At 44.2% G+C, this 18,047-nt stretch overlaps 1 protein-coding gene and 1 pseudogene across 3 annotated transcripts in view; one reads left to right on the forward strand and one right to left on the reverse strand.

Annotated features, from left to right (window-relative positions):
• The window catches only part of ARHGEF3 (Rho guanine nucleotide exchange factor 3), a 402,985-nt gene that overhangs the window by 307,315 nt on the left and 77,623 nt on the right, over nucleotides 1-18,047 (reverse strand). The window lies entirely within an intron of this gene.
• On the forward strand, nucleotides 7,545-9,358 carry LOC136382410 (lysine--tRNA ligase pseudogene; annotated as a pseudogene).

The following is an 18,047-nucleotide window of genomic DNA, read 5'->3' on the forward strand; positions in this document are numbered from 1 at the left end:
AAAAATAATTCCAAAGGTCACAGTGTTATTTTTCTGTAGGACCCTAAACATTTATATCTGTTTATAGTCATCACAATATTTTTTTCTCCACATTTTTCCGTGACTACACACATACACACACACACACACACACATACATATACACAGCTATGCACATATAAGAGTAGAAATATGAGTATATATATACACCGATACACAAGTTCACATGCATATATAATATATATCTTCCTGGATACTTTTTAGAACCAGATTTTTTCCCTCAGTCTTTCAGTTCTCTCATTCATGAGTTAAATAAATGTTTTACTTATACAAGAGTCAAGGAAAGTCTTCAGAAAAAAAGTGGACTTCTGTATGAGCTCTGTAAGGCCTAAAGAATGGTAGTGAGGAAAGCATCTCTGGCACAGGTAACAGCAGGTACAAAGGCCCTGTGGCAGGGAGTATGGCACACTGGAGAAACAGAAAGAAGGTCGTGATACCTCCAACATCTGTGACTGGGGCCTTTCAACCAACACTTACTATATCAACATCATGACATAACCATCAAGTAGAGTCCCTCCTATAAGTCCCATCCACATGCAACAGTTATGTCTGAAGGACAAAGAACTGGCCTCCCTGGGTGGGGGAAGAACTGTGTTCCCAGAATCACACTACTACAACTCCATGTTACCCTTTGCTGGTAATTGGGGAGGAGCCAGATAAGAGAGAGCTGGCACAGTCCCAGTTCTCCAGAGAGAGAAGGCCCCTCTGCACGCACTATACCCCACGTGCCAGCCTCAACACACATCACAGAGAAGAACCATGATCATTGGGTATCAATAGCTCCATGCCAGACCCTTTGTCAACCACAGTGCCTTCTGTAGTTGGGTCCAGCTCCACAGTCACGATGGCATAAATATGTGCTCAAGGCTTGTTAGACCCTACAATAGGATAATTTCTACACATTTCCACCAGAAATACTGCTGTACATGCAAGTCTTACATCAGCCTCCTGAGAAGAGGGATTTTTCTTTCTCTCATAATGTGAACTCCACCACCCCTGGCCAGAGGCTGGTAACTAATGATGTGATTTTGGACAAGTTGCTTAACCTGCCTGAGCCTCGGTGTCCTACTCTGGAAGGGGAAATACTAATATCTCATTAAAAGTCTCAGGGATCACGGGTAAAGCACATTATAGCTTATAAAACACAATACACATGTGTTATTTTCATAGTTGTTAAGATTATTGAACGCCATTTTAACTTTATTAATTTTAATTAATTTATTTTATTGGTGTGCAATTCAATAAACCATCATCTGCATCCTGTGCCCATCACCACTGGCAAAGGCTCTTCCCATCCCCATTTTCCTCCCCTTTGCCCACCTCCACCTATGCCCGCCCCCTTCCCCTCTGGCTATTGCCACACTATTCTGTGTGTGTGTGTGTGTGTGTTTTATATATATGGTTTTTTTTTTACTTAATCCCTGCACCCTCTACCATCCAGTCCTCCACTACCCCTCCCCTGACAGCTGTCAGTCTGTTCTGTGTATCCATGTCTCTGATTCTCTTTTGTTTGTCAGTTTAATTTGATCATTAGATTCCAAATATAAGTGAGATCATGTGGTACTGTCTTTCTCTGACTGGCTTATTTCACTTAGCATAATGATCTCCAGGTCCATCCATGCTGTCACAAAAGGTAAGATTTCCTTCTTTTGGATGCTATTTATTAAAATGTCACAACACATTAGGTAGACAACACAAATTTATAGAAAACTTGGGCAAAATTTCTACATAAAAAGACAAGAACACGCAGACAAAAACATGGCACGACATCAGGGTAGGACCCTACAAGCCGGAGTCACAGAAGGCCAGCAGGCGTGCTTCTGAAGCACGTGCATACTTCCGCTCAGGCATCAGACTAACAACTCACAGGGAATGCAGGGCAACATGTTTGGGGGGTTTTGAAAGAGCCCACCTTGTGGAGAATATGAATGAGTATTTCTCTAAAACTATGTGTCAGAAAGGGAAAAGAGCTTCAACAGCCCCATCAGTTTTCTAGGAGCATTTATTTTTTCCATTATTATGAGTTTTAACTGTCTCAAGATACTAGCACTCATATGCATGGGTAATCTTTTAACATTTTTCTTGTTAGACCTAGAACTCTACACCCCTTTCCCACACTCTCTGGAATCCAGGATAATAGAAGGAAACAAGATATTTATCAGAAAGAATGGCTGGCGCACACAGCATTAATTCTTAGCCTTGGGTTTATAATACCTCAACATACTCACTATACCAAAGAGTAATGTGAAATGCTAAAAGTTGAAAATAAAATCCAGACATATCAATTCATTTTAACTTACTTTATATGCCTTTATGCTCCTTTAGCAACTGACTCAATGGCCATGATAATATCAGACAGTGAGGATATTTGTGGCACCTGGCATATAGGAGACATGCAATCACTTTTATAAATCCACAAATTCCCAAGTGGTTAGAATTGAAAAGAAGGTGTTCAAGAATTTGCCATTAGGGGGCAACAGAGAGTAAATTTTCTTAGCATATACTTTTTCATATACAGCATCTTTTCCAACCACAGTGGCATGAAAATAGAAATCAACTACAGCAAGAGAACTGGAAAAAAAATATGTATAGATACACAGTATGCTACTAAAGAACCAAGTGAACAAAGAGGAAACTGATCAAGAAGTCAAAAACTATCTTGAAACAAATGAAAATGAAAACACACTTTTCAAAATTTATGATACAGCAAAAGCAGTTCTAAAAGGGAAGTTCATCAGTATAAAGGCCTACTGCATCTATTACATGAAACAAGAAAAATCCTAAATGAACAATCTAACTCTACACCTAAAGAAACTAGGAAAAAAAATAAAAGAACAAACAAAACCTAAAGTAAACAGAAGGAAGGAAATAGTTAAGATCAGAAGGAAAAAAAAACAAAATAAAAATTTAAAACAATAGAAAGATTAATAAAACTAAGAGCTGTTTTTTGAAAAAAAAATATAAAATAGACAAACCTTCAGCCAAACTCAAAGAAAAAAGAGAGCTTAAATAAACAAAATCATAAATGCAAGAAGTTACAACCAATACCACAGAATTACAAAGGATCATTAAAGAATACTATGAACAACCAATAAATTTGAAAATCTATAAGAAATGAATAAATTCTAGAAGTATATAAGCTTTTAAGACTAAACCAGGAAGAAATACAAAATCCAAACAGACCAATTACTAGGAATGAAATTGAAGCAGTAATAAAAAAACTCCCAACAAAATAGTCCAGGACCAGATGGCATCACAGATGAATTCTATCAAACATTCAAAGAATTAATACCTTTCCTTAAACTATTTCCAGATGGCAAAGAGGATGCTTCCAAACTTATTTTATGAAGCCAGCATAATCCTGATACCAAAACCATATATGTTACCAAAAAAAAAAAAAAGGAAAATATAAGCCTTTATCCTTGATGAACATGGATGCAAAAATTTGTTACAAAACTAGCAAACCAGGACTTCTGGGCAAGATGGTGGCATAGGTAAACATAGTCCTCGCCTTAACCACAACCAAACTACAGAACAACCATTATTCAGAACCCCCTGAAGTCTGGCTGAATTTAAGTCCCACAACTAAGGAATTAAAGAAGTCACATGGAGACTGGTAGGAGGACAGAGATGTAGAACCGGCTGGCCCCACACCCACATGTGGCAGATAAAAAATTGGGAAGGGCCCTGGCTGGTTGGCTCAGTGGTAGAGCATTGGCCTGGCGTGCAGGAGTCCCGGGTTCGATTCCCGGCCAGGGCACACAGGAGAAGCGCCCATCTGCTTCTCCACCCCTCCCCCTCTCCCTCCTCTCTGTCTCTCTCTTCCCCTCCCTCAGCCAAGGCTCCATTGGAGCAAAGTTGGCCTGGGCACCGAGGATGGCTCCATGGCCTCTGCCTCAGGCTCTAGAATGGCTCTGGTTGCAACAGAGCAATGCCCCAGATGGGCAGAGCATCACCCCCTGGTGGGCATGCCGGATGGATCCCGATCGCATGCGGGAGTCTGTTTGACTGCCTCCCCATTTCCAACTTCAGAAAAATACAAAAAAAAAAATTGGGAAGGATATCTCAGCTGCAGAGGTCCCCCTAAAGAGCCAGACCAGGGTTCCAGTGCCAGGAGAAGTCACTCTAACTTCTGTCTGTAAAAACCAGCAGGGGTTGAGGCTGAGGGAGACAGAGGGCTGCTGGAGTCTAGGTAGTTCCTCTTAGATAAGGGCCTTCACACAGATTTACTCAGACTCACTGTCTCTGAGCTCCAGCACTGGGGCTGCAGCTTGAGAGGCACCAGAGACATGTGCAAAAAACTGAAATGTATGGCATCAAGGTGAGAGCTGGGGGTAGCTTCTTCCCAAACAAAAGGACAGGAAGAGGCCATTGTTCTTTTGATGAGCTCCATGCTTCCATAGAGCCAGCAGGCAGGTACTAAATTTGGGACTCCATCAATCTGGCTTACACTGTTTTCCCACTCTAGTGGTTCCCTGAGGCATTGCCCCACCCAACTGGCAGACCCACCAAGCTGTTTCCACGGCTTTTTCCATACCAATGGCCTGAGTTGGCTCATTTTCCTAAAATCTCTCAAACAAGCAGCCACTGGCCTCAGCATGCCTTACACCCCTCACTAAGTGGAACCAGGCCCAGCACTAGCTGCAGCTGGCCTTGGTTTGCAGCTTTGCCTCACCTAGGCACCTCCAAGCCCAGCACAAGGTGTAGCTATCGGCAGATCGTTTTGTAGCTCATACTGGTGGCCCCAGGCAGAACACAGGTAGTGGCTGACCTTGGCCTGCACCTCCTGGAGGCTCCAGAGCCACCACATCCAGCAGGCAGCTTCAAACCATGTTGAAACACCACCAGCCAACCACCCCCACAAGAGACACACTGAAGGGGCAGACTCAATGGGCAACAGAGCCCCACTGAAGTAAGTCCTGCTATGGGGGGTGAGCCCCTCCACCATGGCTCAGTGGTCACAGCCAGTCCTTGCAGCTGACCAGCCTGGTGATAAATCCCTCCCATCGATGGGCCAACAGCCATCAAGGCTCAACTACATGCACACAACCCACACATGGGGTTTACCTCAAGTGCCCAACGTAGGTGGTCAGGGCGGCTGTGCCACTGGACCCTACAGAACTGCTACTACATTAGGCCACTCTACCAAGCCTGGGAGACACGGCAGCTCTACCTAATACATCAAACAAACACAGAGAGGCTGCCTAAAAATGAGAAATATGTCTCAAATGAAAGAACGGGCCCTGGCCGGTTGGCTCAGCGGTAGAACGTCGGCCTAGCGTGCGGAGGACCCGAGTTCGATTCCCGGCCAGGGCACACAGGAGAAGCGCCCATTTGCTTCTCCACCCCTCCGCCGCGCTTTCCTCTCTGTCTCTTCCCCTCCCGCAGCCAAGGCTCCATTGGAGCAAAGATGGCCCGGGCGCTGGGGATGGCTCCTTGGCCTCTGCCCCAGGCGCTAGAGTGGCTCTGGTCGCAATATGGCGACGCCCAGGATGGGCAGAGCATCGCCCCCTGGTGGGCAGAGCGCCGCCCCATGGTGGGCGTGCCGGGTGGATCCCGGTCGGGCGCATGCGGGAGTCTGTCTGACTGTCTCTCCCTGTTTGCAGCTTCAGAAAAATGAAAAAAAAAAAAAAAGATCAAAACACTGGTTATAAGGATGTTCAATGAACTCAGTGAGAACCTCAGCAACATAAAAGAAAGACCAGTGAGAAATGAAGGATACACCAACTGAAATGAAAAATAATTTACAGGGAATCAACAGTAGAGTAAATGAAACCAAGAATCAAATCAGTGATTTGGATATAAGGAAGCAAAATACACTGAATCAGAACAGAAAAAAGAAAAAAGCATCCAAAAAATGAGGACAGTGTAAGAAGCCTCTGGGACAACTTCATGCATACCAACAATCACATCATGAGAATGCCAGAAGAAGAAAGAGAGCAAGAAACTGAAAACCTACTTGAAAAGATAATGACAGAAAAGTTCCCTAACATGTTGAAGGAAACAGACACACAAGTCCAGGAAGTGGAGAAAGTCCCAAGCAAGATGAACCCAATGAGGCCCACACCAAGACACATCATAATTAAAATGCAAAAGGTTAAAGACAAAGAGAGAATTTCAAAAGTAGCAAGAGAATAGCAGTTAGTTACCTACAAGGGAGCTTCCATAAGAACATCAGCTGATTTTTCAACAGAAATTTTGCAGGCTAAAAAGGATTGGCAAGAATTATACTTTTTTTTTTTTTTTTTTAAAGTGAGAGCAGGGGAGAGAGAGAAACAGACTCCAGCATGGGCCCCAACTGGGATCCATCCAGCAAGTCCTTTATAGAGCGATGCTCTGCCCACCTGGGGCATTGTTCCATTGCTCAGCAACTGAGCTATATTTTCAGTGCCTGAGGCTGTAGGCTTTACCAAACCATCCTCAGCGCCCAGGGCCAACTCGCTCAAATCAATCAAGCCATGGCTGCAGAAGGTGGGGGAGAAAGAAAAAAGGGGGAGAGGGGAAGAAGAAGATAGTTGCTTCTCCTGTGTGCCCTGACCAGGAATTTAACCTGAGATATCTACCTGCCGTGCCAACACTCTACCACTGAGCCACTGGCCAGGCCAAGAAATACTCAAAGTGATAAACAATAAGGACCTATAACCAAGATTACTTTACCTAGCAAAGCTATAATTTAGAATTGAAGGACATATAAAGAGCTTCCCAGACAAGAAAAAGCCAGAGTTCATCACTACCAAACCACTATTATGTGAAATGTTAAAAGTCCTCTTTTGAAGAAAAAATATATAATAAATATAAACAAAAAAATGGCATTAAATACATATCTATCAACAATTGAATATAAAAAACAAAATAAATAAACACAACAGAAACAGACTCACAGAGAACATTTTGACAGGTGCCAGATGGGAGGAGGGTTGGGGGAAGGGTGATAAGGTGAAGGGATTAAGAGTAATAATTGATTGTTACAGAGTACTCATGGGGATGTGAAGTACAGCATAGGGAATATAGTCAATAATATTGTAATAACTATATATTGTGTCAGATGGGTTCAAGATTTATTGGGATGATCACTTAGTAAGTTATGCAATGTCTAGGGTGTACATCTGAAACTTATATAATACTGTATGTCAACTGTGATTGAAAAATAAAAATGATTTTAAAATGAAAAATAATTAGCAAACCAGATTCAACAATACATTCAAAGGATTATTCACCATGATCAAGTGGGATTCATATCAGGGCTATAAGGATGGGTCACCATCTGTAAATCAATTAATGCACTAAATCACATTAACAAAATAAAGGATCAAAAGAAATCTCAATAGATGTAGGAAGAGCATCTGAAAAAAATTCAGCATCCTTTATGATAAAAACTCTCAAGACCATTCGGTCGGGCCCTCTGGAGACGTGGCTGCAGTGCAGGGAACTGAGGTGGAGGTGCACAGCGGCGGGACGGAACTGAGCAAGACTTGGTGGTGACCGTTCGTCCAGGGTGCCCTGCCATGTGGACACAGGCTGCTAGAAGGCTCGTTAGAGGGTCCCTGCACCAAACCTCCTGGGCAGAGAGGGGGCAGAAGGAGCTGCAACTGGGTCTGCTTGCTCCTTTGACAGTGCTTCACAAGGATAAATAAGTTTCTCATCAAGAAGTGAGCTTAAAGATGCTAAAAGCTGAGGAGAAGGTAGTAGAGAAGGAGCCTGAGCAGAAGGAGCTCAGTGAGGCACTTCTGCAGCCCTAACCACAGCTCGGACGGGGTGCGTTGCCAAGGGAAGAGCCTGGACCCAACCAATACTACACCAGGTGCAGCCAAGCGGCCCACCCGCTAAATGGCAGTGGGGAAGACTTGTACCCTCCCAGGTTCCATGCAGGCTCTTGCTCACTTACTTCATCCAAGACTACAGTCACCTGCAGCCTGGGGACCACCTGAAGCCTGGGGACATCACCTTGAAGGTGGTGGGCAGGATGCTCAAAGAGCTTCTGGGATAAAGTTCACCTTCTACGACCTTCAAGGAGAGAGGGTCAAGTGACAAGTCATGGCCAACTCCAGGAGTTACACATCAGAAGAAGAATTTATCCTTATCAATAACAAACTGCGTCAGGGAGAAAGAATTGGTATTCAGGGGAATCCTGGGAAAACCAAGAAGGGTAAACTGAGCAGCATTCCCTTTGAAATCACACTGCTACCTCCTTGCTTGCATATGTGACCTCATCTTCACTTTGGCCGCAGAGACAAGGAAACACAAAATTGTCAGAGATACTTGGTCTTGATCCAGAGTGACTGTGTGAGCCAGAAATTTATCACCTGCTCTAAAATCATCACATAGTATATATGAAGTTTCTTGGACAAGTCGGGATCCCCACAGCTTGAACTCCCCTGATGAACATCATCCCAGGGAGGGGGCCGTGGCCAAGCATTTTATCACGTACCACAATGAGCTGAATATGAAGTTACGTGTGAGAATTGCCCAGAACTCTACCATATGATGCTCATGGTTAGCAGCATTGACTGGGTTTACAAAATTGGATGCCAGTTTCATAATGAAGGAATTGACTAGATTCAGTCCTGATTTCACTACCTGTGAGTGACACATGGCATACCGAGACTATCACAATCTCATGGAAACCACGGAGAAGATGATTTCAGGCATGTTGAAGCACATTACAGGCAGTTACAAGGTCACCTACAATGCAGATAGCCCGAAGGACCAAGCCTATGAGAAGGACTTCACCTCACCCTCCCAGAGAATCGGGACAGGGAAGAGCTTGAGAAAGCCCTGAGGTGACACTGCCAGAAACTAACCTTTTTGAAACTGAAGTAACTCCCAAAATTCTTGATGATATCAGTGTATCAACAACTGTCAAATGCCTTCTACCTCGGACCATGGCCAGGCTCCTTGATAAGCTTGTTGGGAGTACCTAGACGTGACGTCAACCGACATTCATCTGTGATCATCAGCAGATAATGAAGGTCTGATTCAGTGCTTTGAGCTGTTTATCATGAAGTAGGACATCCATAATGCCTACACTGAGCTGAATCACTCCATGTGGCTGTGGCAGCTCTTCAAAGAACAGGCCAAGGCCAAGGCCTCTGGTGATGATGAGGCCATGTTCACAGATGAAAATTTCTGCACCACACCAGAATACAGGCTGCCCCCCACAGCTGGCTGGGGTGCAGGCATCAACCAAGTCACCGTGTTCATCACAGACTCCAACAACATCAAGGAAGTATGTCTGCTTCCTGCCATGAAACCCGAAGATGAGGAGAATGCAGCAACTGCTAAACATACTGGAAAGAGCAACATTGGCACGTCTGCCTAGAAAATAATAATTGTAAGTGGTATAACTCAGACAATTCTGCATTTCTGCAGAAGATCAAGAACTGCTAGAGAATTCTTGTGGGCTGCTATCCACCCACCATCGCAGTTCAGTCACCAGAAGAGAAGAGGAACTAAGAACTCCTTTTGGCCCTGGCCCAGCAGAGAATTGGCCCAGCATGTGGAAGTCCCGAGTTCGATTCCCAGTCAGGGCACACAGGAGAAGCACCATCTATTTCTCCACCCTTCCCCCCTCCTTCCTCTCTCTCTCTCTCTTCCCCTCCCACAGCCAAGGTTCCATTGGAGCAAAGTTGGCCCAGGCACTGAGGATGGCTTCACAGCCTCTGCCTCAGGCACTAGAATGGCTCCGGCCACAACAGAGCAACTCCCCAAAGGGGTTGAGCATTGCCCCCAGGTAGGCATGCCAGTTGGATCCTGGTAGGGCGCATGCAGGAGTCTGTCTGCCTCCCCTCCCCGCTTCTCACTTTGGAAAAATATAAAAGAAAAAATAAAACAAAAAAAGAATTCCTTGGCCCTGGCCGGTTGGCTCAGCGGTAGAGTGTCGGCCTAGCGTGCGGAGGACCCGGGTTCGATTCCCGGCCAGGGCACACAGGAGAAGCGCCCATTTGCTTCTCCACCCCTCCGCCGCACTTTCCTCTCTGTCTCTCTCATCCCCTCCCGCAGCCAAGGCTCCATTGGAGCAAAGATGGCCCGGGCGCTGGGGATGGCTCCTTGGCCTCTGCCCCAGGCGCTAGAGTGGCTCTGGTTGCAACATGGCGACGCCCAGGATGGGCAGAGCATCGCCCCCTGGTGGGCAGAGCGTCGCCCATGGTGGGCGTGCCGGGTGGATCCCGGTCGGGCGCATGCGGGAGTCTGTCTGACTGTCTCTCCCTGTTTCCAGCTTCAGAAAAATGAAAAAAAAAAAAAAATTCCTTTCTACTCCTTGTTACCAAATAAACCATCTGTCTAAAATCAAATAAACCTCACAAACAACAACAAAAAAATCTCTCAGCAAAGTGAGTATAGAAGGAATATATCTCAGTATGATAAAAGACACATATGACAAGCCCACAGCTAACATCATACTCAATAATGAGAAGCTGAAAGCCTTTCCTCTAAGATCAGGAACAAAACAAGGATGACCACTCTCACCACTTCTGTTCAACATACTATTGGAAGTCCCAGCCAGGGCAATCAGACAAAACATATAAATAAAATACAAGGCATCCAAAGGAGAAAGGAAGAGGTAATACTCTCGTTATTTGCAATGATATCATACTATATATAGAAAACCTTAAGCACTCTACCAAAAAAAAAAACTATTAGAATTAAGAAATGACTTCAGTTAAGTTACACATATCAAATCATTATACAGAAATCTGTTGCAGTTCTACACACCAAAAATCAGTGTTCAAAAGAAGAAATTAAGAAAAATTCCCCTTCACAATTGCATCAAAAAGTATAAAATACCTAGAAACATATTTAAGAGGAAAAAGTACCTATATTCTGAAAACTATTAAGACATAGAAGAAATTAAACAAGATAAAAATAAATGGAAGGATATACCTTGCTCATGGATTAAAGAATGGATATTGTTAGATTGCCCTTATTACCTAAAGAAATATACAGATTCAATGCATTCCCTATTAAAATACCAATGGTATACTTCTTGGGATTAAAACAACTAATTATAAAATGTATATGGGACCACAAGAGACACCAAATAGCTGAAGAAATCTTGAGATAGGATAAAGTGAGCGGTATCATGCTCCCTGATATCAAACTGGACCATAAAGCTACAATAATCAAAGTAGTTATTTATGGTACTAGCATAATAACAGAATTATAAATCAGTATAATAGAATAGAGAGTCCAGAAAAAAAACCTTGCTTACATGGTCAATTAATCTATGACAAAGGAGGCAAGAATATATTATGGAGTAAAGAAAGTCTCTTCAGTAAGTAGTGTTAGCAAAACTTGACAGATACATTAAAAAATGTAATTGGACCACTTTATTACTCCACATACAAATATAAACTCAAAATGGATTGAAGACTTAAATGTAAGACCTGAACCCATAAAAAGCCTAAAAGAAAACATAGGCAGTAAACTCTTTACATTGTTCTTAACAATATCTTTTTGGATATATCTCCTCAAGTAAGAGACACAGATGAAAGAAAAGAATAAGAAGAAAGAAAGAAAGAAAGAAAGAAAGAAAGAAAGAAAGAAAGAAAGAAAGAAAGAAAGAAAGAAAGAAAGAAAGAAAGAAAGAAGGAGGGAGGGAGGGAGGGAAGGAGGAAGAGAAAGAAAGGAAGGAAGGAAGGAAAAGAAAAGAAAGAGAAAGAAAGAAAAAAGAAAAAAAGAACAAACAACAACAAAAAATGGGATTACATAAAACTAAAAAGTTTTTACACATCAATGAAGGGTTAATATAAAAAATATATAAGCCTGACCAGTGGTGGCACAGTGGTTAGAACACTGGCCTGGGAATCTGAGGTCCCAGGTTTGAAACCCCAAGGTCACCAGCTTGAGCACGAGCTTATCTTACTTGAGCATGGGCTCATCCAACTTGAGTGCAGGCTTGCCAGCATACGCACGGGGTCACCACCTTGAGTGCAGGATTGACACAATCCCAAGGTCGCTGACTTGAGCCCAGAGGTCACTGGCTTGAGCTCAAAGGTCATGGCTCAAAGCCTAAGGTCACTGGCTTGAGCAAGGAGTCACTGGCTCAGCTTGAGCCCCACCCCTACCCTCAAGGTATATATGAGAAGCAAGCAATAAACAACTAAAAAGTGACACAACTACAAGTTGATGCTTCTCATCTCTCCCCCCACCAAAAAATTTATATATATATATATATAGATAGATAGATAGATAGATGCATACCAATTAATACCAAAACCCCAAATAATCCAATTAAAAAATGGGGAGGGAACCTAAATAGACATTTCCCCAAGAAGGACATACAGATGGCCAAGAGACATATGAAAAGATGGTCAGCACCACAAATCATCAGGGAAATGCAAATTACAAGAGCCCTGGTTGGGTAGCTCAGTTGGTTAGAGCATTGTCCTGATATGCCAAAGTTGTGGGTTCAATATTTGGTCAGGGCACACACAATAAGCAACCAATGAATACATAAATAAGTGGAACAACAAACAGATGTTTCTCTCTAAAATCAATAAATAAAAAAAAAATTTTAACCATAATGTGCTACCACCTCACATCTGTCAGAAAAGTTATCATCAATAAGTCAACAAACGTCAAAGGTTGGCTAGGATGTGGAGAAAAGGAAACATTCCTACACTGTTGGTGGGAATGCAAACTGGTGCAGCCTCTGTGGAAACAGTGTGGAGGTTACTCAAAAAATTAAAAACAGGACTACCTTATGACCCAGCAATTCCACTTCCAGGTATTTATCCAAAAAAATCCAAAACACTAATTTTAAAAGATATATGTTCCCTTATGTTCATTACATATTACTAGTTATATTGAATAGCTAAAATATGGAAGCAACCTAGATACCCATCACTAGATGAATGAATAAAGATGTGGCTCACGTGTGCGCGCGCACATGCACAATGGAATATTATTCAGCAAAAAAAAAAAGAATAAAATCTTGCTATTTTTGACAACATGGGTAGGCCTTGAGGGCATTATACTAAGTGAAATAAGTCAAAGAAATACAAATACCATATGATTTCACTTATATGTGAAACATTAAAAAAAAAGCAACAAATGAAAAAACAAAACAGAAACAGACCTATAGATAAAGAAAAAAGCTGATGGGTGCCAAAGAAAAGAGGGTGGGAGTAGAAATCAAAAGATAAAATTTTAAAACACTGAAGGAAGAAAGGGATAAAGGAAGAAATAAAGAGAGAGACAAAGAGAGAAAGAAAAAAGAAAGGAAAGGAGGAAGGAAGGAAGAAAGGAAGGAAGGAAGGAAGGAAGGAAGGAAGGAAGGGAGGGAGGGAGGGAGGGAGGGAGGGGAAGGGGAGGGGAGGGGAGGGGAGGGGAGGGGAGGGGAGGGGAGGGGAGGGGAGGGGAGGGGAGGGGAGGGGAGGGGAGGGGAGGGGAGGGGGGAGGGAGGAAGGAAGGAAGTGTGAATCTTGGTGGTGGGTTCATGAAAATGTTGGTATTACCTGTACACTTTCCTTGAAATATTTCATTAAAAATAGAAATAAGAAAAAAAATAGAAATAAGATGAGAAATTTTAGAATAACTAATAAAGTATATAAAAGATAAAATGATAATGAACTAACTATGTTTACATAAATAAAATGCATTTTAATGAAAAATAGCTTTTTCTTTTAAATCCAATAGAACAGTGGTCCCAACCCCGGGGCCGCGGACCAGTACCAGTCCGTGGGCCATTTGGTACCGGTCCGCAGAGAAAGAATAAATAACTTACATTATTTCCATTTATTTATATTTAAGTGTGAACGATGTTTTATTTAAAAAAAAATGACCAGATGCCCTCTGTTACATCCGTCTAAGACTCACTCTTGACGCTTGTCTCGGTCACGTGATACATTTATCCGTCCCACCCTAAAGGCCGGTGCGTGAAAATATTTTCTGACATTAAACCAGTCTGTGGCCAAAAGGTTGGGGACCACTGCAATAGAATACAATTAAAAAGAGGTGTTCAAGAGTCTGCTACTAGAGGGCAACAGAGAGTCAATTGTCAGCATATTATTTTTTTTAACCTAGTCTCAATTTGAGACTCCACTAGAAAGAAACCTCAAAAATGTGAGTTGAAGATGAAATTGGACAATTAAAGGTTTCATGGTAAAACTAACAAAACTTTCAGGGCTTATCTTAGAGTTCTGAGGACTCCTTTAGTTTGGACACTGAGGACCTCTGTTTAAAATGGAAACAGGTTACAGGAACTGATAACATATTACTACCCACCAACCATTAACTCCCACACATGGTGAGAAGTAATTTATCAGCTGAGCCAGCAAAGGGCAAGGCTCCAGGAGGGAGGGCACTGCCTGGGTGAGTTGCGACTGAGGGATAAGAAGAACACAGGGATGGGCACCCTCTATGAACAGGCCCACAAGACCTCCTTTAGTCCTCATTATTGTCCCACATCCTATCATTGTAGCTCTAGAAAGGGGGGCTCCCCATTAAGGAAGATTCTCAGTAAATGGCATCACCATCTCCTCATACCCACTCTAGACCCCAGAAGACTGCAGACCCCCTCCCACTGCCTCATTTCTGCATCCACTTGGCTTCCGACACTTCCTTCCCTGCCTGGTCCCCTATCTTAGCTCCCTCACACACTGAACCAGCAAGAAGCTGTCAAATCTCAAACACAGTCATTCCCTCCTCATCCCTGCATCCCACTTCAAATCTTTGCAAGGTGCCTTATGTCTTACAGAATAAAATCCAACCACTACACCCATCCCACCCCACCTACCCCTGAATCTGTTTCCTGGGATCCCCACCCCAACACCCCCATACCTTGTCTCCACCCCTGCAGAAGTCAACCTCTCCACCCCCAGCATCCAGGCCTGTGATCTTTGGTTCTTTCTAAGCAGCTGAGCCTCTAAAGACGCAGGTCCTATGCCATCTTTGCTGAGAAGCCTTCCCGACCCCCATGACCACCCTCAGGATAGACCATGCCCCCTTGGCTCTCATACTCTTCAGTTCAGAGGGTGTCCACCCACGCGCCCCATGGAGAGTTTCCTCCAGGGCAGGATTCATGTTTGGTTATTTCGGCCCCGGTAATAATAAGGCCTGGAAGAAGACTGGCCTTAGGGAGTGGCTGAAGGCTCTGGCTCCTTGGAATGGGCTGCTATCAAAAAGAAGAGCAGCTCACTCTGGGCAGGAAGAAATGCCAAAAACAAACTCTGCCCCCAACAGCTTAGCAATGGGCTTGTCTGAGCAAGAAGGACCAGGGAAGAGTAGGGTCTGGCAGCCTCTCCATAAACAGGGCTGACTCCACACAGAGCCTACCCCAGGCAGGTTGTCACAGGAGCTCAGGGGAGCTGTTTGCAGGGGGTTTTCCACATCCACATGTGCCTCTGCCCTGCTCAACAGACAGAGACAGCCTGGGAGCAAAGTGAGAGGCCCCAGTGGGAGATGGGGGGTGAGGGGTCAATGATCCCAGTGTCCCTGATGCACCTCTACCCCACTGCGTGTCTTGTCATCACCCTTATAAATACGTTTATTTTTATTCCTCCAGGGTCTCCATTCCAACTTAGAATTCCTGGAGGATGCCTGCAACTTGTAAAACTTCCACATTTCAAAAAGCCATGCTCCCTAAGAACTCATACACAGTTGTAAGCAACATTGCGTGCAGTCTCTTCTGGCCTCTGGTTCCTCGTTTGCAAAAGGAGGCAGGCAACCTGTAACTACCTTTGATGTCCTGAGAATGGCATACAGTGTGGTTTTTAGGTTATTTATGCAAAAGCCAAATCAGCAGCATCACAAACTGCTGCTCGCTTTCCAGGGCCAAGTCTTCCTGCACACCGAGGGTTGAAAAACAACCGCCCCTTTATTCCACCCAGAGAGCCACACAAAAGAAAGGAAAAGGGCCAAACACTCTGAACAGTAAAATTAAACAGAAGGAGGCCCTCCACTAAATCATTTGGCAAAGCTGTTACTTGGTAACAGACATTGTTCAATATTTACAAATATTAACACTCATTAAACGTGACCAGGAAGGTGGCTTGGTTCCTTCTTTCCTGGTCATCCCGCTTTTTTTCCCTTTTCCTCCTTGCAGCGGATCCTCCTGGTTCACTTCCCTGCTTTCCCTGCTGGGGGCTCCTGGGAGCAAAGACTGGTCCAGGGCTGCGGTGCTGTGAGCTCATCCACGCAGCCATGGCCTCAGCAGTCCAGCGGGGGGAGAAGGGGACACAGCCACACCCGCCGGCCAAGCCCTGTGCCCAAGGACCTCGAAGACCACTCCTCAAGCCATCTTCCCCAAACACCAGCAGAAAACCATCAGCCATCCACTTAGGTTTTCTTAGTTAGGCTTTTAATTCAAACTGTTTCAAGGAAAGCCCAATTCAAATACAGCTTGTCTCTATCCCCACCCCCACCCCCAATTGTGGAAACGGCCATTTCAGGATCCAGAGGAAGATGTATCCGTGTTTCCATCCACGGGCACTCAGAGGGTCCTATCCTTAGCAGATACTATGATGCAGAAGCCATGTACGCCAAGCATGCTGCTCTGGGACCTCATGATGCTTAATGTACATCCACGTAGGGAGGAGCTCATTGGGTTTTATTACTAGGAAGTCATCACGACTGACTTCTCAATTCTTCACAACTGGAGCTTTGCATTATTAGCTCAGCCATCAGATTAAGTGCAAGGAATCTGAAGCGTTGTGTGTGTGTTTTTTAAAAAAAATGTCTTTTAAGCCTGACCTGTGGTGGCACAGTGGATAAAGCGTCAACCTTGGAACGCTGAGGTCGCCGATTTGAATCCCTGGGCTTGCCTGGTCAAGGCACATATGGGAGTTGATGCTTCCTGCTCCTTCCCCCCTTCTCCTCTCTAAAATGAATAAATAAAATCTTTTTTTAAAAGTCTTTTAATCAATAACATTTAACTCTTCTCAAATCATTTCTGCCTACTGGTCACTTTGAGAAATACCAATAAAGAACACCCTGTCTAATTCTAAAACTAACCTCCATGTGATGGGAAGAAATACTATTTTCAGGTCATCTTGCCCTTCCTTCGGTTAATTTTTTTTTAAAAGAGTCTTTTGTGGAAAAGAACTAACATGCATGTGAACAACAATAAAGAACTGACTATATGTGGTTTGTTTAATCCACAGAAAACCAGTCCTATTCTGCTCCATGAGGTAGAACCCCAACTCTGTCATGTACCAGCTGTGTGACCTGGGGCAAGTGATTTAACCCTTCTGAGCCTCTGCTTCCTCGGCTATAAAAGGAGGCTTAACAAGCAGCATCTGTTTTATAAATTAGTTGTGAGGAACCAATAAAAAAATCCCACCAAATGTTTAGCCTGGTGCCTGCCCATGGTAAATAAAGGCTCAATAAACGTTCGCTATTGTGATTATTGATGTGACTATCACTCATCTGCAAAGAGCATCCCACATAGCTTCAGAAACTACGTAATGGCTAGTCAGAGGCAGATTTAGAGTAAAGCCCAGGCTGGGGCCTTCCTTTCCTTTTAAAAGAACCCTCCAAATTAGATATGCAGCAGGTCCCACAAAACTTGGATCCTTCCTGACTGTAGGTTATGGCTAATGCTCACTGTCCATCCCTCCCTGATTACCTTCCTCCCCACTTCTCCCTTCTTTTTTTTTTTTTTTTGTATTTTTCTGAAGCTGAAAATGGGGAGAGACAGTCAGACAGACTCCCGTATGCGCCCGACCAGGATCCACCGGCACGCCCACCAGGGGCGACGCTCTGCCCCTCCGGGGCGTCACTCTGCCGCAACCAGAGCCACTCCAGCGCCTGGGGCAGAGGCCAAGGAGCCATCCCCAGCGCCCGGGCCATCTTTGCTCCAATGGAACCTTGGCTGCGGGAGGGGAAGAGAGAGACAGAGAGGAAGGAGGGGGGTTGTGGAGAAGCAAATGGGCGCTTCTCCTATGTGCCCTGGCCGGGAATCGAACCCGGGTCCCCCGCACGCCAGGCCGACGCTCTACCGCTGAGCCAACCGGCCAGGGCCCACTTCTCCCTTCTGGATGTGTTGATCCCTCCCATTCATATTTTTT

This window comes from Saccopteryx leptura, chromosome 10 (genome assembly GCF_036850995.1).
Source record: "Saccopteryx leptura isolate mSacLep1 chromosome 10, mSacLep1_pri_phased_curated, whole genome shotgun sequence".
Lineage (NCBI taxonomy): Eukaryota > Metazoa > Chordata > Mammalia > Chiroptera > Emballonuridae > Saccopteryx > Saccopteryx leptura.